Below are 22654 nucleotides of genomic sequence, written 5' to 3' on the forward strand. Positions count from 1 at the left end.
CCAATGCAGAGGTGTTCAGAATCGGGGTTCTTGGGAAGTGATTGGATAATGACGGTTCTGACCTCATCTGTAAATTAACCCCTGGTTGGGTTAATAATTTGGTGGCACTAGGAGGTGGCAGAAACTTCAGGAGATGGGGCCTAGTTGAAACTAGTTGATAGAAGTAGGTCACTACTGGAGGTGTGCCCTGGGATATTTCTTGCCCTGGCCCCTTTTCTCCTCTCTCTCTCTCCCCCCGCCCCAGCTGCCATAGCAGAGCCTCGTTCCTCCACCATGCCCTCTGCCCTAATGTTGTGCCTCACCTCAGGCCTACAGCAATGAAACCAACCAACCGTGGACTGAAACCTCTGAAACTGTGAACCAAAGTAAATCTTTCTTCCTCTAAGTGGTTTCCTCAGGGATTTGTCACAGTGATAAAAAGTTGACTAACACACACACACACACACACACACACACACACACACAAATTTACATGAAAATTTCAAGAAAATGCAAAGAGAAATTAAATGAAGAACAAAAACCTTGTTCAAGGGAAAGAAGCTTAAAACCAGTTCTGTCAACACTGTACTGTCAAAGCATGATAGTCAAAATTTCAGCTGGTCTTCTTTAAATAGAAATGAACAAACTGTTTAATTTACTTGAAAATACAAATAACTTCTGATCTGATAGCCAAAATAATTACAACAACAATAATAATAATAATAATAATAATAAAGTTAGATACTTTCCACCTGATTCAGGATTTATAATAAAAGTATAGAGGCAGAGATGTGTAGCACTGACATAGCCAAATAGATCAATAAAATAGAACAGAGGCCCAGAAGTATATTGCACTTGCCTGCTCATGGCTTTGCAATTGAATGGCAAAGAGCAGTCTTTTTAGCACGTGGCGCTGGCTCAATGGATATCCCTTTGGAAAAAGTGCTCAACTCTCACCTAACAACCTACACAAAAATAAATATGGACCATCGGTTAAAAATTCAAATCACAATGATAGCTTTTACTTCTTCCTTTATAACCTATGTATCTTTTCTTTCCTTATCTTGCCTTATTATTCTGGCTAGGTTGGCCAATGCAGGGTTTTATACAAGTAGTTGCTTCAGTACCAGCTTTTGACGGAAAGGAATCATAAGAGAATATTCTTGAAGCCCGTAAGTAGACAAATATTTCTAGAAAAAGACATGAAAGACACTAACAGGGAAAAAGAGGAATGAAATAAATTGGAAGGGAGGTGGAGAGGAAGAGAAGGAAGGAGAAAGAAATAAAATTGCAAAGATGGACTTCCGTAAAATTGAAAACGTCCCTGTAGAAGACAGCAACACAGAACAGGCACTTCACATAATGAAGAAAATGCATTTACATAATCATGGACTTGTATTCAAACTATGAAAACATCCCTTACAAATCAAAAATAAAAATGACCAAATGACTTTAATAATAGTTTCCCAAGAAGATACACGAATGGGTGATAAGCACCTGAAAAAAATCTCAGTGTGGTTGAAACTGGAGTTTGATTCTCCACTTCTGTTGGTGGGTGGGGTCGGTGTAGGCTTCAGTCCTCTGCAGCTGAGAAAGCACATTTTAGTTTTAACAGTTAATCAGCGAGGGCGGGGGATGCACATCGGTGTCAGCTTGGAGGGTCTTAGCTGGCAAAGCTGGACTCTTCTCCACTACCGTCGAGTGGCATGTCACAGCTCTCAGTGTTACAGCTCTTAATCTGGGCCAGGCCCTCCAGTGTTGCAACAGACCCCACCTGCTCAACACTAAGTTCTTTCCAGATTCTTGTCTCCTGTATCCAAAGAATGAAATTCATTGGACAGCAGAAGGCCAGGGTGGAAAGGGCTAGATTTATTCAAGTATGAAGAATAGAAATAGAACTTCTGCAGAAGCAAGAGGGGAATCCAACAGAGGTTGCCACCTGTGTGGGTCAGTCTAGGGGTTTTATACAGCACTTGGGTCAATGATATTGGTCCAGATTTATGCTAATCAGGGTTTGGAAACGTATTGATGCTATTGATTCCAGTTTATGCTCATCAGGTTTTTAACCCTGGAGACTGAGCTTCCAATCAGGTCTGCCCCACTTGCATTGTCGCTCTGCTTGCCTGAAATCATGGCTTCCTAAGATGTGGAGGTTGTGCGATTGTGGATGCTGGGGGTTTGGAGCTGCAGTGCTGTGTTTAGCGGGCGTCCACCCCAGGCCTGGGCTAGGTTGCCACAGGGTGACAGGTCAGTGCTCCCTGGCTGGGCCCGCCCTGCCTTGTCCCTCCACAGGCCCATGGTGGCATGGCAGGGTCTGTGGGCTGCCTGCACTCCACCCCGCCCATGCCAGGGCTCTGCAGCTCCAGGCCAGGGGCTTGGCTTCATTGCTAATGATCAGAGAATTTTAAATTCAAGCCACAATATAATTTCACACATATTAGAATGGCTGAAAGTTTATAAAGAAATAAAAAGAGTATGGGGCTGCGGATGTGGCTCAAGTGGTAGCGCGCTCGCCTGGCATGCGTGCGGTCCGGGTTCGATCCTCAGCACCACATACAAACAAAGATATTGTGTCCACTGAAAACTAAGAAATAAATATTTAAAAAATTCTCTCCTCTCTCTCTCTCTCTCTTTAAAAAAAAGAAATAAAAAGAGTATCAGGCTCTAATGAGCACATGAACAAGTGAAATCCTCATGCTGGGAGTATAAAATAGTTTAATTACTTTGGAAAAAAGTTTGGTTTTTACACAGTTAGACATGCATCTACCTTGTGACCCATCAATCTCAATCTCAATTCTAGAAGATAAATTTAAAACCACACACAAAAACTTGTACAGCAGTATTTCTGCAGTCTTAGGAACCATAATATAAAATTAGAAATTGCCCAAATATCTATCAACAGAATAAATAAATAAATTTTTATTTTTATGCATTTGAAAACTACTTAACAATAAAAAGAAACTCACAAACTAACTCATCCATAGAGGGCTTACCTGGTATATTCAAGGCCCTGGGTTTGATCCCCCAACACCAAAAAAAAAAATCACTGATATATTAAAAAAACATGGATGAAGAATCTCAAAAATACTTCATTTTCCAGAGAATTCAGACACAAAATATTACATACTATATAATTCCATTTACTGTACACTCCTCTGGGAGGAATAGTGTAGCAGGAGCTGATTAGCTCTTCAGCACAAACCTTCTACCATCAGGTGGCATCCAAGAGCACCATAGAGGTCATGCCTACTGCATCCAGCAGGTGGCAGCAGACCCAAACCAAACTTCAGCACTAGGACACGGACACCAAGTTGAATTTTTCCCTCTGTGAATGTCTTCTCTCTAATTGCTACTATTTCAACTTGGTCACTCTGTCAGGCAGAAAAGGGACAGGCATAAAATGGAGACAAATGCAAGAAAATAGGTACACGCCCATTATCCCCCCACATGACAGGTACTTTTAACTATACTTAATAAACAACATCTCATTTCCCCCTCCATCTGGTATCAGGGACATGGTGTTTGTAGTTTAAAGTTAGGCAGACAGAGGCTCAGGGATGGAGAGAACACACCTAATTATTGAGTTCAAACTGGGAGAGAGAGGGTTTGAGTTGGATCTTTCTGTGTAACACTGTGCACACCTACAGACCAAAGACCTCAATGTGAAGGGTGTTTACCGATGTGGGTTGAAGCCGCCTTCTAACTATCTTAGGGGCTTTCACTCAGTCACGCTTCACAACTCGATGAGACAGGGACCTTTAACATTACCTGCATGTGAAAGGTAGATGGTCAGCTGGATGCTGAGACGTGGATCAACCTGCAGAGGCCCATACTGTAGGTGAAGTTTGAGCTTCTGCTGGAATCCTGGTTCTGGCTCTCAAACGTGACCCTTCTCTACAGAGCTGTTTACCCACGTGACTAATTGACAGCCTTGTGGGGAAAGTGAAGAAGGCTGTTGATAACAGAATATCCCAGTCCACTTCTCCCAAACTCCAGCTGCAAAGAATGGTTTCACCCTCTCCTTGTCTCCTATTATGAGCTCAATATTAGGTGTCCCCCAAAAGCTCATGTGTGAGACAATGCAAGAAAGGCATTTTAGAAGTGAAACGATTGGGTTCTAAGAGGTTTAACCTAATCAGTGCATTAACCCCCTAGTAGGGATTCACTTGGTGGTAACTGTGGGCAGGCGGGCATGTCTTTGGGGGTATCTATTTTGTCCTTGTTGGGTGAAACTCTCTCTCTGCTTCCTAGTGCCACATGTCCAGCAACTTCCTTCTGCCACACTCTTTCACCATGAGGTTCTGCCTCACCTTGTGCCCTGAAGAATGGAGTCAGGGGCCTATGGACTAAGTGCTCTGAAACCGTGAGCCTTACCTGTTTGTTCTTGTGAGATTTTTTGGTCACAATGGCCGAAAACAAACAAACAAACAAAAAAACTGACTAAAACATCCCCCAAGGGTCCCAGAGGCCTCTAGAAGCTGATAGTCATGCCTGTGGCTGCTGCCAATCTTCCAAGACCCGTGGCTCCCATCTGTCGGGCCAGCTAACCTTTTTTGCATCAACACTGAATGACTATCAAACACTGTCTATGGAAACACGTGCCAGCCCTGGAAATGCCTTCACCCTCGGGTAGGGAGGTCCTGCAAAACTTGCAGAAACAAAACCACAGAGAAAGGATTCCACGGGTGACTCATCAGCATATGAAGGGCAGAGGATTTCTGCCTGGTCATGGAGGACTTCCTGGTGGAGGAGGGCTTCCTTGAGCCTTTGAGGTGAGTAAGGTTTGAAGGGATGGAGAAAGAGGCCAGCGAGTTACTGTCTCTGAGTGAGTGGAGAGCTTCAGTGACAACAGAAGGTCAGCTAGACTAAATGGGGGTCCCCGAGGGAACGGCTGGTCATTAGTCTGCAGGGGTTGGTTGGGGGCATATTGAGGAAGATCCTGAGAGCCCAGATGAAGGCCTTTGCATTTATTTTATAAACTTCTGACTTGTGATGGCTCCAAGTCACTCAAGGTGTGTAGGCAGAGACAAAAGATGAAGCCAGTCTCCAGGAAACTACCAGGCAAGCCTCTGCAGGAAAGAATGCAAATAAGCCCAGGGCAGGAAGAAGGAGCAGGGCTCATTTGCAAGATGTTCTGTGTGGCAAGTGCTAAGTCCTTGGCACCTATGCTAATATCTGATCATCCCAAGCGCTCTGGAAGGTCTGTGACGTTATCATCCCTGGTTTATAGATGATGAAAGTACAACACATGAGGTTGAGAGAACTTTCTAAGGTTTCCTGGGCTCAGAGCAACAAAGCTGGGATTTGAAATCCACGCAGCCTGACCCCAAAGTTTGTTTTCTTAACCACCATGTCATATGGTTTATCGAATTCGCTGGTTTAACAAAATCCAGGTGGGCTAAGTCTAAGCCTTTTAGATTTCCAGGTTGCTCTGAAACAGCCAATGTCTCTAAAGAAACTGTAGGAGATACATTCCCCAAACTTTAGAAGTCTGGAGATCCGAGGACCATACCAGGCTTGTGGATCCAGAGACTGTAGAACTAAGTACTTGATGGCCTCTCTTCTTAGAGGCTGATAGGAATCAGAGCAGTCCCAGAGGGACAGGAGCCATCAGAGGAACGTGCCATCACTGCCAATGCTCAGTACCCCCATCATCGATTCCATGAGAAGGAGGGAGGAGCTGAACACCTCACTGCCACCCTGAGGTGCTTGAGAAGACTCCAGGGTGGGGTGGGGAGGAAGATGAAAAGGATTCCCTCCAGCGCTTCAGGTGTGGCTGGAGATGTGGACTGCAGATTGAGCTCACTCATCTAATCAAGCAGAGGATAATTTCCATTTCACACACCAGGCCACGCTCCAAAGGGATTCCTCCCCAAAGCAAGCACAGACCTGCCCAGAGCAGTCACAGCCATGGTGTGACAGTGGCGTGCAGCAAGCACCCCACGGAGCTGGCCAATGCTGATGTGCATCTTGGAATCACTGTAAGAGAAGAGGCTCGTGGGGGAGAGAGGGTAGGTAGGAAGAGGGAGGAGAGATGAAGCAAGGTACCAGGACCTTTTTAGTTTTCTCCCCGTGGAAGAAACTAAAAATAAAGCCAGAGGCAAAACAACATTGGTAGCTCTTAAAGACTGAGGGAAAACTGTCACAGCCACAGTTCTGTAGTCTCCAGTGTTTAGAGTTCCAGAAGGTCAGGCTCCAGGGTGGAATCTATTGTTGAGAGAAAAGACCTTAGAAATGGAAGCTACAGGAACGAAATAGTGATAGAGATCTTAGTGCTTGTCTAAGTGAGGCTCTGAAAGGCCTGAGTACCTGTGACTTTGTCTCAGGGAATGTCTTCAAGAAGCCTGGCATCTGTGGGCACTGGGCCACATGCTGAGTTCACATTTGCAGGGAAGGATTTGTCAGGAAAGGACAGCTTGGTTAGGGGAGGTCAACTTTACTATGGTATATTAATCAGCACAAGGTTGATGGTGCTGCAGTAACAAGCAATCCAAGGAGCTCAGCAATTTTAGACAAGAAAGATTGTTTCTCCGTCCTAAAAAAGCCATCACCGGTTCCTGAGTCAGAGCGAGAAAGAATTAGGTCACTTCTGCTTTAATCTGGAAATGACATCATTATTAGCCTTTGGTCAAAATTAGTCACATGGCCCCATCTCCTGCAAGGACAGCTGGAGAAGATAGAATGTTGGGTGAACACCACCATCCCTGGCACACTTGGCAGAACCTGATGTCTGTCATTTTCAGAATTCTCTTCATCCAGCTCCTAATGGTGTGACTTCGGAATCCCTAGAAGATCTCTGCATAAACATCAAGAGTCAATTTACTAAAAATTCTGTGAGGCATTGACATACAACTATGCTGCCTGGACAGGGTGCCTCTGGATAACTTTCATGCAGAGAGGGAAGATGCATGTCCCCTTCCCCAGGAACAGCTGTACCTCAGGGAATTCAGCACACCAGGAGCAGTGGCCCCAGTGGTCCCCAGCAGATGGTCCACCAGGCTTCTCTGGGCAAAGACAGAGCCTGGTACCATGGATGTGTCTGTTTGCATGTTTTGATACCCCGTGAAGATTCTCTCTGGGTTGAATTGTGACTGGGGAACTATTTCGTAAGACTAACATGGAGAACAGGAGCTGAGAAAGTGGCCTCCTGTTGAGTCTAAAAGGGTGTGACACTCTGCATCACACCCATATTACAAAGGAGGGCACAGAAGTTCAGGGACGTCAACTGACTTTCCACAGTCACCTGGTTAACGAGAGCATCGTCAGAGCCTGATGAATCTCCTGTGTGATTTGAGAGTCATGCACAGTTTGGGAGGCACCATTTACATGGGAAAAGACCATGCACGGTAGCCAGTGTGCCTGGATAATGGAATTGGCCTTGCCACCATCCTCCTAAGTGACCTTTGCCACACATTATCTCAAAGCTTCTATTTCTTTTTTTTTTTTGTAAAGAGAAAATGCTGAGTGAGTCTCAAAGTCCTTCCCATTTTTGCTGAGGCGGTTGGAGTAACCCAACCTGGAGCTGATGGTTGAATGGCGGCTGAAGAGAGGAAGGGGTGCCTGGCCACCTGGTCCTGCAAGAGGACTCCAGTACCTGGAAATCTGGAGATGGGAGACCTTGGCCCACATGGCCAGACCTCTCAGACTTCTTGCACAAGTTCCTGCACAGGTGAGGGTACCCTGGGCAGCTGGAACTGAGAAGAGGATTCTGAATGCATGCTTGGCAGGGCTGGGCTGTGAATTCCCTGCCGCTGGCCTCCCTGGCCTGGCCAGCCACCAGCCTCAGCCCTCGAGTGGGGAGAGATGGCATCAGCCATCAGGAAGTGCAGCCTCTGGGTTGCCCTACCTCTGTGCAGCTTCATGCCTGCTCCTGCCTGTCGCTGCCCGTGGCTCAGCCCTGCAGCGCCAACGCCTGGGCCTGACGAGCAACCTTCCAGAGCAGATGCAAGTCTGAGGGCAAGGGGCGGAGGCGGCACGGGAGGGAGCAGGGTTCTGAGTCCCCTTGGAAGGCTGTTCTCCGCCCTCCCTGGACCTGCTCTGCAGTCCCTGTCCCCGAAAGCTTGACGTCCCTTCTCCTATCCTGAGCTTTGGTCATTCTTGAGACTTAGCTGCTCTTTCTAACACTATGTCCCATCTCTTGGCATTGAGTCCTCCCCACTGCTGGACTCCAGCTTCCTGATCCCAAGAGCACAAATCTGTCCTTGTACCACACCCTGTCCACGCCCGGCATGGACCACCTTTGGTTCTTGTGTTGATGATGCTCCTGTCAATGACCTCACCAAACCCACACATCTCGGGCTCTAGCGTCCCTGTCCATGCCCTTCCCCTCCCCCAATGTCCTCCAATCCCTTCATTCAGCAGAATTCTCTGCATGTGGCCTTCCAAGTTTCAGAAACACTCACTATCCATCAGTCCTTGGGGATCCCAGCCCCCCAGCACACCGGGGGGTTACCTTTCCCTTACCATCTGCCTTCACTTTGGCCCCATCTCACAATGTACCTCTCAGGAGGTCCTCGGAGTTCTGAGGGGTTACTTCCTCCTAATCTTTTTTTCCCCCTTTTCTCAGTCTGGAATACTGTTCTGAGTGTCCCCTCACCTCTGGTCACTTTTGCACCCCATGAGCCCAGCTCCACACTCCCTCTCTCCTGGGCTGGTCCCTACCTACACAGCCAACTTGTGGCTGGGCAGTGCAGCCTGCAACCAGGCAGGTCTCAAGTCACCATGCAGGAGAGAAACCCACTGCATTAAGTGTCACGGCCCACTCGAGACAACCCCACCCACCCTAGACCCCAGGCTGCCCACAGGATGGGGTTCATCCTCAGAACTGAGCCTCTGCATCTGTCTCCTCCTCCTTCCTTCCTGTGAAGCCCTCCCTTGCCTCATTTCTGCTAATAGAAACTGAAAATGCCTCCCTAGTAAAGGTAACCTCAAAGCAAGGCGGTTCCCTTCCACTTTCTGACGTCAAGCAATGAGCTCTTTCTCCCTCACCCTCCCTTCCTCGTGAGGCCTGGAGATCTGAAACTGCTGAGCAGCAGGGGCTTGGGAAGTGTTTTCCCAAATGGAATACCAGGCTTCCTTCCTCATTTCCGATAAGAGAGTGCTGGCGGCTGGTTTGGGGAGAGCATTTATTTTAGTTCTGGGTCACTACGCACCTTTCAAAGGCACAGACCTCTGGACAAGGCCCTGGGGGATCCTGGCAGAGGAGCAGGAAGGCCAAGGAGAAAGATGTCCAGAAAAGCTGGTCCTGGGCCTGGCCTGGGTTCCTTTCCTTTTGTCTGGTGCAGGGAGCACCCTCGTACCTGCCAATTGAGGGATGGGAAACACCCACAGAATCTTGTCATGATTTCCAGATCAGAAAATCTGAGATGTGCCTCTAAATCATGAAGTTAAGTCTGAGGCCAAGGAGACATCAGGCCTTCAAGGAGCAAGAATTGACGTGAGATTATAAACTCGACTTTCCAGTCCAGTAAGCTGATGTTTTTGGCAGAGATTCTTAGAGACAAGTAGTCCAGAATCATCTTTTAAGAGTCACATGGAGGAAGAAAGGAAGGAAAGCAATGAAGAGTCATCACTACTTGCAATACTCAGAGATGCATACCTAGTATATCAGACTTTTGTTTTTAATTGAGATGTTATTTATAGCATAATGTTTCTCCTTTTAAGGTGTATGATTCAGTGATTTTAGTGTATTTACAAAGTCATATAGCCAACAGCACTATTAATTCCAGAACATTTTTATCAGCTGCTGAGAGCCATGGCCGAGTCTGTATGGCTATGGCCCCTGGCATTTTGCCAACAGTATTGATTGACAGGCGAGGCATTACTATCCGCCTCTGCCGCAACTTTTGAGTTCTCGCACTATTTTGGAGTTCTCGTGGGGATTTCCGGGGATTCCCCGAGAGTTCCCATTGGTTGGGGAAGTGCAGGAGGAGGGATTTCCGGGAGAGATATTTCTGGCTGGGGGTTCCTGGAGGAGCCGCGTGGCGTTCGGGAGGATTCCCCGGGAGGTGTGTGAAGTGTTTTCCTGCAGTTCAAAAATAAAGTTTGTTCCTGCTTCAGTGGCTCGTGATTTGTGCCCAGCCAGACTGTGGCATTTGGCGGCCCGTGCGGGGAATGTCTGAAGCTTCGCTTTGGGATAAGTGAAATTGCTTGCCCCTAAGGGAAGGCGAGAGAATGGGTGACCATTTTAAAAAACAATGTGTTTTTGTTTTGATTTGTTTTGTGTTTGTTTCAAGCTGCCTATCCCTAGAATTTTCTCAGGCAGATTGGGAAAAATGGTTGGCTCAAGGTTTGAAGTTGTTCACCCCTGAGGAAGAGATAGAAATAAACCACAAATGCACATATCAAGAAAATAGGAAAATTGATACAACGATTTTTTTGTTCCGTTTTTGTTTCATTCTGTTTCGGTTATGTTTTGTGTTATCTTATTGGGTTGCATTATCTTTATAACAGATTAGAAATTAGTAAAAAACAAACTGAAAGAGTGTTAAGTAAATTGTTAGAGGTTCAGACCATGGAGAAAGACATTTTAGATCAAGCAAAAGAGAAGGTCTCTCAAGCTAGTCAGACAGAGGAAGAAAATTTAAAGGAAGAAATCTTAGAGGAGAAACAGCTATTAGGGAAAAAGCTACAACAGGAGGCTGCTACTAACACCGTTCTATCACTAGAGGGCGTAATTCAACCAACAGCTCCCCCTATGGAGATAGCTGAGTGGCTCTCAAACCCCGTAGTTGATAGATGGGATCCTGAGACAGGACCTCAAAAATTAGCATGCCCTGTACTTGTGCAGGCAGGAGGGCAAGGAATTCACCGTGCTTTAGATTTCAAAACAGTGAAGCAGTTAAAGGAGGCTGTAACAACCTATGGTCCTCAAGCACCGTTCACTGTAAGCATGGTCGAATCCATTACCAACTTGGACATGATGCCAGCAGATCGGGCTAGTATGTGTAAATCTGTGCTAAATGGAGGACAATATTTGTTATGGAAGGTTGCCAATGAGGAATTTTGCAGGGAGACAGCTAGGTGAAATGCAGCAGCCGGTTACCCTCAAAGAAATCTAGATATGTTGTTAGGAAAAGGACCTTATGAGGGTCAACGGCAACAAATTGAATATGATCCTGGCATATATGCACAAATTGCTGTAGATGTGGTTAGGGCATGGAAAACTTTACAGGGGCATGGAGATTTACAAGGTCAATTATCTAAGGTAATACAAGGAACTAATTTGAACCTTTCGCTGAATTTGTAGATAGGCTTATTCAAGCAGCTTCCAGAATTTTGGGGGATACATAACAGGCAATGCCATTTATAAAACAACTGGCTTATGACCAAGCAAATCATTGCTGCAGAGAGGTCATTAGACCATGGAGACATGAAGATTTAAACACATATATTAAATTATGTAGAGACATTAATGAACAAGGGCAAGTCTTAGCAGCAGTACAACAGGCTTTAGATGCCAGGCCAAAAACATGCTATAATTGTGATCAAACAGGACATTTTAAAAGGAGTTGCCCCATAGGAGGAGGGTTTAACAAAGCTAGGTATCAAAGGAATAGAATACCGGGTATTTGCCCACGATGCCATAGAGGGAAACATTGGGCTAATGAATGCCGTTCTCAAACCACCATAGAGGGTATTCCATTATCAAAAAACAGACAAGGACCAAGTGTTTACCCACGATATCATGGAGAAAGGCATCGGGCTCCATTGTCAAAAAACGGACAGGGAGGCCCAATGCTCTGGGGCCCACGACCACAAATGTACGGGGCACTGGAGGAACCCAGAAACACCATGGAGGAACCCAGCAACACCATCAGGGTAGTGCCCAGGACACATTATCCATCAGATCTCTCATCAGACGAACCAGAGGGAGCGCAGGGTTGGACATCTGCGCCTCCACCAGAGCAGTACTAACTCCAGAGATGGGAGTTCAAATCATTCCCACAGGAGTAAAAGGACCTCTTCCCCAAGGAACAGTAGGCTTATTGTTAGGACGCAGTTCTTCTACACTGAAAGGACTTATGATAAGTCCTGGGGTAATTGATCCCGATTATGAAGGTGAAATAAAAATTATAGCTAGTTCTCCAAAGGGTATATCAGTAATTTCACCAGGAGATAGAATAGCACAGTTATTAATAATACCCAGCCTACATGATAAATTTTCCAGTAGTACTATAGAAAGAGGTTCCAGGGGATTAGGCTACACAGGTGTAGATTGGGCTATGCTGTCTTTAAATTTAGATTCTCACCCCATGCTAAAACTAAATATTCAAGGACATGAATTTAATGGGCTACTGGATACAGGTGCAGACCTTAGCATCATATCTCGTCAAGAATGGCCAAAACATTGGCCGTTACAACAAGCCACTCAAACGCTTCGAGGCCTAGGAGTGGCAACTGATCCCCATAGAAGTGCAATGGTATTAGATTGGAAGGATCCTGAAGGATGTGAAGGAACTATACAGCCATATGTATTGGATCATCTTCCTATAAATTTATGGGGACGAGATGTCCTAGATAATTAGGTTTGACATTAACAAATAACATCAATCCAAATGCTCCCACTATTAGGGCTAGACAAGGTTTCAGGAAAGAAAAAAGATTAGGAGAACAAGGCATAGCAGCACCAATTCAAATAGATCAGGGAATAAATAGACATGGACTGGGTTTTCAGAAGGGGTCACTGAGGCAATAAAAATTACTTGGAAATCAGATAGACCAGTATGGGTTCCTCAGTGGCCCCTGACTAAAGAAAAGATACAAGCAGCCCATGACCTGGTCAAACAACAATTAGCGGAGGGACATATACAACCTTCCGTATCTCCTTACAATACTCCCATTTTTGTCATTAAAAAGAAATCTGGTAAATGGAGATTATTGCAAGATTTAAGAGCCATTAATAATGAGATGGTTATTATGGGACCTGCTCAATCGGGGATTCCTCAGTTGTCTGCTTTGCCAAAAACCTGGTACGTTTTAGCTATAGATATTAAAGATTTTTTTTTTTTTCAATTCCAATTCATCCTGAGGATAGTCCATATTTTGCATTTACTATCCCTGCACTGAATCATGAAGGTCCTGATCAGAGATATGAATGGAAAGTACTCCCTCAAGGGATGGCTAACAGCCCAACTATGTGTCAAATTTATGTTAACAAAGCAATCCAGCCACTTAGAAATCAAAATCCTGAACTACAAATATTTCACTATATGGATGATGTATTGTTAGCACACAAAGATAAAAACACATTGCTAGAATGTTATGCCACACTTACAAATTTATTAAAAAATTATAATCTAGAGATAGCAATAGATAAAGTACAATTAAATTTTCCAATTAATTATTTAGGAGTTCTATTATCCTCAACCATGGTCCATCCACCAAAAATTCAAATACGAGTAGATCAACTCAAATCACTTAACGACTTTCAAAAGTTATTAGGAGACATAAATTGGATAAGGCCTTATCTAGGCATACCAACAGGAGAGTTGGGACCTTTATTTGATATCCTAAAAGGTCCATCAGATCCAAATTCACCCCGCATGTTAACGCCTGAAGCAAGAAAGGCATTAAAAATTATTGAAACATATATGGAAATATGCATTTGGATAGAATTGATATAACTTTGCCTTTATTATTTATTGTAATACCAACAAAAAATATTCCTACAGGAGTATTTTGGCAAGAAGGTCCATTATTGTGGATACATTTATCTTATTCTCCTAACACTATTCTTACTAGGTATCCTGAGGCTGTAGGACAATTAATACTCAAAGGAATAAAAGCAGCAAAGGGAGTGTTTGGAATTTCTCCCAATAAAATTATTACTCCATATACTATGGATCAAATTGATGAGTTAGCTAATGAGTTAAATACTTGGGCAATAATCATGTGTAAATCTAATGTTTCATTTGATAATCACTTACCATCTAATCCTTTGTTGTCTTTTTGGTCTTCGCATCCTGTAGTTTTTCCAAAAATGACAAGAAAAACCCCTATCATGAATGCTCCAAATGTATTCACTGATGGGTCAAATAATGGTACAGCAGCAGTAGTTACCCCTGATCAAACTTTTACATTTTTAGTACCCAAACAATCAGCTCAAAAGGTAGAGCTTAATGCAGTTTTACAAGCTTTTGTGATGTTTAAAGATTCTGTATTTAATTTATTCTCTGATAGTCAGTATATAGTTAATGCTATAGTATCCCTTGAAGATGCTGGCAGGATTTCCCCTTCCTCTACTGTTTTCTCTTTGTTTTCTGCTATACAAAGTCTAATCTGGGACAGAAAAGATCCATTCTTTATAGGACATATCAGAGCACATACAGGATTGCCTGGAGCCCTTATTTTGGGCAACGATTTAGCAGATAAAACTACACATGACATACATATTTTCTCTACACTAGAAGAAGCTACACATTTTCATAAAAGGTTCCATGTCAATGCTAATACTTTACAAAAGCATTTTAAAATAACTAAGGAACAAGCTAGACAAATAATAAAACAATGTCAAAATTGTGTGACCTTTTTACCACAAGTTAATCTTGGAGTCAATCCTAGAGGACTGATACCTAACCATATTTGGCAGATGGACGTCACACACTTGCCACAATTTGGAAAATTAAAATATTTGCATGTTATAGTTGATACTTCTTCCGGATTTTTGATGGGCTCCCTTCATTCCGGAGAAAAAACTAAAGATGTTATAGCTCATTGCTTACAAAATTTTGCCACTGTGGGCGTTCCAAAACAGTTAAAAACAGATAATGGTCCTGGTTATACTTCTACCTCTTTTAAACAATTTTGCTCATCATTTGGCATTACTCATATAACAGGAATCCCATACAATCCTCAGGGACAAGGCATAGTTGAAAGAGCTCATCAAACTATTAAAATGTACTTACTAAAGCAAAAAGAGGGAATTGGAAAGGGGTATATATCACCCAAAGATAAACTTAAAATAACCCTTTTTACTCTAAACTTTTTAAATTTGGATTCCTCAGGGCTTAGTGCTGCGGAAAGGCATATGTGTCCAAAAAATGTACATAAGCCTAAGGTACTTTGGAAGGATATTCTAACAGGACAGTGAAAAGGTCCTGACCCAGTGATTGTCTGGAGTCGGGGTTCTGTTTGTGTTTTTCCACAGGGAGAACAGCAGCTGATTTGGATTCCAGAGAGATTAACTAAAACAATTTCTACAGGCCAAAAGGAAGATGATTTGACTCAAATCCATAACAGCTGATATCCAGAACTCCAGTTTGGCTATTCTTACATCTGCGACAGTGATTAACCAGGATGCTTTTTTCAATATTTATTTTATTATTTGCCTTTTCCCACATCATAAAGTTCTATTTTATTTTTGAGCTCATACAAACCTAGGTTAATGTTTTTCTGATCAGTTTTATTTTCTGACTGTGGAGTTTTTAAGCATTGCAATGGAGATTTCACCTAGGTAAAGCTACAAGGCCTTTACTATTGTCTTATGTGTTGTATGTTATGTGTGCACACTTCTGTTTTGTGTTGTATGTCTGTATGTGCGTATGTCCATATATCATATATGAGGAGCGCTCATGAATAAATGGATCCGAATTTTTTTATTCACGTGATTTTAATGGTTTAATTTAGATTGGGTAAACAGCTGTTGAAAATTGTTTTAATATGTGAACAAATAAGGAGGTTAACAGATCTGTTTGTTTACTTTCACCTTTCCTTCTCATTATATTTAATAATTCTGTTCAGGATAATGTAAATTGTTCAAAAAATTGTTTTCTTAGTGCCTGTTGGAATGTTACATAATTTTTTTCTTAGCATCATTGCCAGAATTCCTATCTTCATCCCAGTGCCGGTGAAGACAAAGATAAAACCAAACTACAGCTTCTTCGATAGTTATCACAACAAACTGTAAAAACTGATGCATCAATGAATAATAACTCAACAAGTAATGCTCAATTAAGGAGTCGATTCACTTTGGGAGGAAATGGACATATTGACAGATTCCTCTGCTTTGAATTGCTTGCAGAACTTGCCTGGACTATGTATCACTTGTATGCATTGTGAACTATCTGTTGGTACAGCGAATTGTGGTAGTGCTGGAGTATTTTTGCTGATGGTGTCACTGGTGGTACAATTTTTCAAAGGAGCCCTCAATTGGCTTAGTGTCATGGCATTTTGCATCCTCCTCCCTTCTACTAGTGATGGTCTAAAATTTGGGGGCCAACAGAGGTGAGGTAAAGAACCTCACCCCCCCCACTGGCACCAAGGCCAAATTTGGGGGCCAACAGAGGTGAGGCAAAGAACCTCACCCCCCCCACTGGTGCAAAGGCCTATCCACAAGTATGGCTGTATGCTGGACCGGTAGTCAGTGACGGGTATGATCCAATTGCAGTGGTACCAACCTAAGACAGGAGGCTGACGCCTAGAGGTCAGTTCATCCCATGATGGGTAAGGACCATATGTTGAATTGGACTGCCTAACAGGCACAGTCCCTAAGCCACATTGCTTGTTGTTTAATTAAACAAAAAGGGGGAGATGCTGAGAGCCGTGGCCGAGTCTGTATGGCCCCTGGCATTTTGCCAACAGTATTGATTGACAGGCGAGGCATTACTATCCGCCTCTGCCGCAACTTTTGAGTTCTCGCACTATTTTGGAGTTCTCGTGGGGATTTCCGGGGATTCCTCGAGAGTTCCCATTGGTTGGGGAAGTGCAGGAGGAGGGATTTCCGGGAGAGATATTTCCAGCTGGGGGTTCCTGGAGGAGCCGCGTGGCATTCGGGAGGATTCCCCGGGAGCTGTGTGAAGTGTTTTCCTGCAGTTCAAAAATAAAGTTTGTTCCTGCTTCAGTGGCTCGTGATTTGTGCCCAGCCAGACTGCGGCATAGATTGACATAATCTATAGCTTTGGAGGTCTGGCTTCTTTCAGTAAGCAAAACATAACCACAGTCCATCCACGTTGTAGTGTGTGTCAGTACTTCAGGACTTTTTATGGGCAATAATATCCACTGGGTTATTTTTCCATTCATCAATTGGTGGACAAATGGGTTGTTTCCACTTGTTGGCTGTTAGGAAGGGGGCCACCAGGAACACTTGTGTACATGAGAACATGTGATTTTTATTTCCCCCACTGTATGAATCACTGGGCCACAGGGTAAATCTTAACTCTTAGAGGAACTGACAAACTATATTCTTCCTTATATTTATATAAACAATGTATGAAGGTTCCAATTTCCCCACATCACTGGCATTTTTTAAAATTAGGGTCATACTAGTGTTAATCTTATCAAGGGTCTTTGTACATGGTATTTCCCTTCTGCTGCTCTCATGATTCTCTCTTTGTTATGTCAATTTATGATGATGAGTTAATGCAATTTGGAGTTCACTGAACTTCTCACATTTTGATTTTTTTTTTTTAATCTGGGTAGTTTGGGGCTCTTGCTGTTCCACCTCTTCTTTCTGCCCTTCCTCTTCTCTCCCACTGGCTCCGGCCCATGCAGGAATGCTGGAGAGTGTTTAGTTCATTCATTCATTTTTACTCACTATGCATCAGACGGCGTCATCTCAATTGACTGGATCTTCAAATTCATATAATTTGGCCACTATCACTCCCCAGCACTTCCCTGGGGGCACTTTTTAATACTCCCTTGCTCAACAGAATTGGCTGATGGAAAAATGTGCCATTTCTCTAAAAAACAAGACCATCAAGACGCACATCTTGAGGACACCCAACTAAGTGTTAAATTCATCATTCTACTCATACACCTTTGGCCAGAATTTGATCCTATTGAAAATAAAACAAAACTGTTGAGAGCCACAGCTGAAGGGGCCCCAGCAAACTTCCAGCTGCCAGCAAACTTCCAGCTGTGAGCTGATGATTGGCTCACAGTGGCCCCAGCAAACTTCCAGCTGCCAGCTGATGATTGGCTCACAGCAGCCCCAGCAAACTTCTAGCTGCCAACTGATTGGCTCCTCTGCAGTGATGCTCATTGGGCTGTTTCCCCACCCTTTCAGACCATGGAGCTGCTCATTGGGGGACTTTTTTTGGCTCCGCCCATGAGACCCAGCCAATCAGCCTCAAGAGCAGGAGGAGTGGGGGGCATTGAGAGGCTTGTGGGAAGCCTGTGGTGGCAGTTGTGCTCTGAGGGAATTCCTGAAGAGCTCCTGTGGTGTGGCGTGTGTTCTAAAAATAAAGTTCGTTTTTGCTTGATAAGTGGCTCCTGAATTGTGCCCAGCCAGACTGTGGCACAAAACAAAACAAAAACAAACAAACAAAAAAAATCCACCATGACATCAAGTTAAAATTTACAATTTATTTGAGCATGAATAGGTCCTAAAGGAGACAGTATTGTAGATACAAGGTGGTACTTGGTTTGGATATGGTTTCTCTCCTTGGATAATACATTCTATGTATTGCCATGGTAGGTGCAATATATGTATTATTTTGTCCTCCTCGTCCCCAACTTTGTTTTTAATCTCACATCTACAGTTCATCATAATCAGTGTTCATTGATAATTCTTTTGCCAACATCCTACAATCAATGCTTGGTTGCATGAAACTCATGCTCTAAGAAGTCCATCAGGAAGAGGTCAGGAGATTAATAGTCCCTGAGTTCCTACATATGCATGTGCTATGCACAATGGCATTGGCTCACAAACCCATGGCTCACAACTTGCTTTCCAGGTCTCTCTTGTTGCTGTATCTCTGCTGTTTTCTAGTATGGATCATTGTGCACAGAAGGCCAACCTGGTTCTCCTTTTCTCATAAATCACTGAGTCATTTGTGTGTCTGTCAATGGACTCTCTATTTTTACAGCCCAACAGGTGTTTGGGATTCTGTCTCAGTGTTGACTATCTGGTATGAATTTGCCAGACACAGTGTAGGCCTCTATGGTATGCAGACTCCAGTGTTCTTTCATTTCAGACACATTTTATGGAATTATAATTTTAAAACTTTTGATCGGTTTTAGTTCTCTATATTAGTTCTCCTTGCTACTTTTTAAAAATCTAATTCTTTGTTACTGTTTACACTTTTGGCTTTCCGTATTAATATTTTAGGCTTATTATTCTGCTTTCTGTTGTGCTTATTATCCCATGTGCATTTCATAATCTGGTCTTCACTTCTCAAATTGTGTGTGCTTCTTCCTTTCTCAATTAGGTTGGTGGATGTTTCACTTCTCTTTTTGTTGGATCATAACACATCTAGATTCCTTTACCTCTTGGTTTTGACATTCTTTGTAGTTGCAACTACTCTCTATTAAATTTTTTGAAAATTTTTTCAGTTGTAGATGGACAAAAGACTTTTATTTTATATATTTTTATACAGTGCTGATGATTGAACCCAGTGCCTCACACGTGCTAGGCAAGCACCCTACCATGGAGTCATGACCCCGGCCCTCCACATTAACTTTTGAATTTCATGTTCAACTGGTATGCAGCAACATTCCTCTGTTTCACAGCCATAATTTTCTGGTGAGCTTTATTCTTTTTGCTAATATATTGTACAATATTTTAAATCAGTGGTAGAAATTAGTCTTCCAAAGAACAAATATCAATGGTTTTCTACTTGGAAAGTTTGCCCTTCAAGATAACCTAACTGAGGGGCTGGGGTTGTGGTAACTCAGAGGCTGGTTTTCACAAACGTAGAGAATTCTATTTGCCTCACAAGTGAAACATATTTCTGATCTTCTCTATGATCTTCATGGCCATGATTCTACTGCCTGAGCCAGGCAGGCTAAAGACAAAGCAGTGTCTCTTCTTGCAGAGGTGTGTTGATAATATCTCATACTATTGGGCTGTGAGCAAATTTAACATCTCACAGCCAAGCTGGTCACGCAAGAAAAGATCTGCAGCCGAGCAAGACAGTCACGAGGACCAGCAGCAAGGTTTTCATTTACTGGGTGTCCGCAAGGTCGTAGGAGCAGGGTAACCTACCAGAGCCTGACTCCTCCAAGGACTCTGCATTGCTCTTGGGACTCAGGCAGAGGGACTTGATCACCACACACACCTTCCTGAGGTAGCCTCCCTGTTCACCAGCTTCTGCTTCAAAGTAAAGGCACGCGAGTGTCATAGTCTCTCTGCTCTGCATCCTGCTCCCCTAAAACAGTGTACCTGATGGCAGGACTATTCAGTGTGATTGGCAGAGTATCACAGATGACTTCCCACTTCTCTTGCAAATCCGGGTCCACAGCCCAGCTTCTAGAGAAGATAAGAATTCCTAGGAGAAATTATGCTTTTGCTAATTTATTAATCCCTCCAGTCTTTCATGTTGTGAAGACACCTCCTTTTGGAGGAATTCAACAGTATATTGCAAACATCCTGGTGCCACTGGAATTGAAAACATTAGAGAAAGTTTAAGCAATGCACTGGCATTATTTTGTATGAATCACACATTACATTTAAAAGGGAGATGAAAGTTTTCATATCTGACTCATCTTTTTTTTTTAATCACAATGCCTTTATTTATTTATTTTTTAAATGTGGTGCTGAGGATTGAACCCGGGGTCCCGCCTGTGCTAGGCGAGCGCTCTACCACTGAGCCACAATCCCAGCCCCCTGACTCATCTTTTAATGACTGGTATCCTACATATCTGGTGAAAGGAATGAGGCTTCTCTTCTCTTATCTCATGGAGAAAAGAGTGTGCCAACTAAAATGAAATTCACTGAGCCCCAGGAAGCAGAAAACATGAAAGCAATTATTCTTGCACCTCAAGTTCTTATTTGAAATGTTTAAAACTTTTCTGATAAGTTAATGAATAGAAAGATCTCAGGTAAATAAACTATTTGGTTGAAAATGAACCTATATCAGTGCTTATATGTTAATTAACTGACCCTTATATGTATTTAGACATACATGGGACATTTGAATGTCATATTCTACTGTCAGGTCTCTCATTTAATGTGTTCGATATGTGAAGTTAAAAGAGCCATTTTTAGGTATGTGGAAACAAATCCCACATGCACTCCCGTGCAGACCATGGATTTGGCAGAAACAATACAGTGACTGAACAGCAACCTGATGGTATAGTGTCACCTTATCAGACGGCGCCAGGAACCATGTTACACTAGTCAGTAACCTCTCTGGCTCCTTCAGGCAAACATGACTTGAACTCAACATAAGCTCCTGGAGTTTCATCAGCAGGAGGAACGTCAGTGCACACCATGACACATTTACATTGAAGTTGTCACTGTTGCCTTGACACACCTCCTTGACCCATGGCCAGTCACTTCCCCAGAATTCAGCTTCCTGTCCCTCTAAATGGCCTCTTTTTTTTCATGGGGCTTGTGATTTTGGGAATTGGAAAGTTTTAGAATTTCAGTATTGGAGATTTGAGCCTTTGGGGATTATGATTTGGGAGATTTTAGAATTCAAGTGTTCCAGACTCTGCATTTTGATCTTTTGGGATTTAAACATTTGCAGTGACGGAGTTTGGGATTACATCTTTCAGGATAATGACCAGCACAGGTCATTATCTTTTACATTCAAACGACAATGTGGCTTGTAAATTTGGTCTGTGTAATGTTTACTTCTTCTCAGAATTCTGAGGGCATTGCTCCTCTCCTCTCAACTGCGCCTTGCGGGGCTCCCAGCTCTATTCTCTGTTCCAAGGACCCACTGATCCTCCTGGATGTGGACTCAGAACACCCCAGCCAGGATGTATCTGGCTCCACTGGATTCAGGGCAGTCCCTAGCTCATCTTTGATGAGGGAGAAACGCCAAACCCTGGTGCTCCTCTTCTTATGGAATCTTTCCATATCGGTGAGGGTTTCTACCTCTATCTCAGATGCTTTCCTCCAGAAATGAGTGAGAGAGATTTTTCAGGATTTTCTCAACTCAGATTCCTATTCAGAACTGTTTGTAGAAAAACAACCTTTCTCGTGAGTATTTACAGGGGCTACGTGAGTGATTAGGATAGCTTCAGTTCCTCCAAGTGAACAGACCTAAAGAATGCCTGGGGTTTTTCTTTGGGGGTAATGACATTTCTCTTCTTTTCATTCCCATTGGGGAAATTATGACCTTCATCAATGATGTTCTTTTCAAAATCATAGATTGTCTGACTAGATCCTGGGCAGTTTTTCATTGCTGTTAAAGGAACAGCAAACTGTCTTGATTTTAAAATGAAAGAACATCTATCCATGAACAAGAAAAGAGTAAATAAAATTTCTGCACAGAATAGGTAACTAATTAATCTTTCTAATTGCTCTTAAGCAACGTATGTAAAGACTATTCAGGAAGAAGTGAACAGAAGCTAAATTGAAGTTCTCCAACATCAGGTGAAGCTGCTTAACCTGCAGCATCTCAAAGAAACATTTTTGAAAATTAGAGAACAGCATCATCTTTATAATGAAAAACATCTTTGTAGCCCAGTCCACCTTCCATTATCCAGGTAAGGCTTTGTCAAGTGTTATAGTTTGTATGTAAGGTTTCCCACAAAACCTCCTGTCTTGATTCAGGAATGTTCAGGGTAAAGTGATTGGATTGTGAGAGACTGAGAGAGCAACCTGAAGACCAAAGAGGGAGGGCTGCCCAAACCCTTGGGAGAGCACATGGCACAGCCTTGTATCTTAGATGAGCCATCAGGGATGGAGTTCCAGGAACTCAGCTGGATTTTGGTCTTTCTTTGGCCCCTTATTTCTCTGTGCCTATTTCTCCCCTTTGGAGTCACAGTGTTTACTCTGTGCCAT

At 43.3% G+C, this 22654-nt stretch overlaps 2 long non-coding RNA genes and 1 pseudogene across 2 annotated transcripts in view; 1 reads left to right on the top strand and 2 right to left on the bottom strand.

The window, feature by feature from the left end:
• LOC139703711 (uncharacterized) overlaps positions 1-22654 on the top strand; it is a 261415-nt gene that overhangs the window by 103463 nt on the left and 135298 nt on the right. The window lies entirely within an intron of this gene.
• LOC139703717 (uncharacterized) overlaps positions 1-22654 on the bottom strand; it is a 91888-nt gene that overhangs the window by 38527 nt on the left and 30707 nt on the right. The gene's annotated exons all lie outside the window — the stretch shown is intronic.
• LOC139703715 (schlafen family member 11 pseudogene) lies at positions 18263-22444 on the bottom strand (annotated as a pseudogene).

The sequence above is a fragment of the Marmota flaviventris genome (assembly GCF_047511675.1).
Source record: "Marmota flaviventris isolate mMarFla1 chromosome 17 unlocalized genomic scaffold, mMarFla1.hap1 SUPER_17_unloc_1, whole genome shotgun sequence".
Taxonomy (NCBI): Eukaryota; Metazoa; Chordata; class Mammalia; order Rodentia; family Sciuridae; genus Marmota; species Marmota flaviventris.